The sequence below is a fragment of the Solanum stenotomum genome, chromosome 10 (assembly GCF_019186545.1).
Source record: "Solanum stenotomum isolate F172 chromosome 10, ASM1918654v1, whole genome shotgun sequence".
Classification (NCBI taxonomy): domain Eukaryota; kingdom Viridiplantae; phylum Streptophyta; class Magnoliopsida; order Solanales; family Solanaceae; genus Solanum; species Solanum stenotomum.
Window position 1 is genome coordinate 34697985 of NC_064291.1, and position 898 is coordinate 34698882.

An 898-nucleotide genomic window follows, 5' to 3' on the forward strand; every position below is an offset into this window, starting at 1 on the left:
TTTAAGTTGATGTGATGTGTCATATATTGCATGTTTGTTGTTTGAGTTGAATGTTAGATGTTACACCTTAATTCTACTTTAGAGTGATCTCATTCGAATACGAATGTTCCCAAGGGGAAGATACTGTAACATCCCACTTTAGAAAGAGCTAAAAATAGAATGAACTAATTTGGAAAGTGCCAAAACTGAAATTTTTCAAGTTAAGCTTAAGTTGTGAGTTTTGGATCAACTTCAAACAACCATAATTTTCCGTACAGGATGAGTTAGGTGGCCCATAAGATATCAACTGAAAGGTCTTTGAATCCTCTTTCCAATGCCACCAAGTTTGCTGAACTTCGAGCTCGTATGAGGGAGATATTCCCATTTGAAGTCAAGCTGACCAGTTAAGGAAATTTACCCGAAAATATGAAGGGTATTTTGGTCTTTTCTTTACCCAATCATATTAAAATGAATTATGGTAATATTTAAGGTCTAAACTGATTTGGTTCAGTTTTACAAATCCTAATTTACGCTAGGATTGTGAGAGGAGTTCAAGAAGAGGAGAAAAGAGAAAAGTCAAAGTGTTCATCAAGTTTTCTTGCAAATTGAAGGTTGTATAGCCAAAGGTTTAACCCTGTGAGGTATTTGAGTTCTCATAGTATTAGGTTCCTGCACCCACACACCAATCATGTTATTTTCAGCGCAATTTAGTTCTTCAAGTTGAAGGATTTGAGTTCTTGATGAGTTTTCTTGAAGTTTCATTCGTAATCCTGATTGTTGAGGTTTTAATGAATTCTTGAGATAAGTTTGATGTTGTGAGGGTAGTTTTGAGTGGACTATCATATACTAATGTTAGGTATTCGAATCTAAGTGATTGGGGAAGAAACCATTTGATACTAGGTGAATTAGGGTAGGAAAA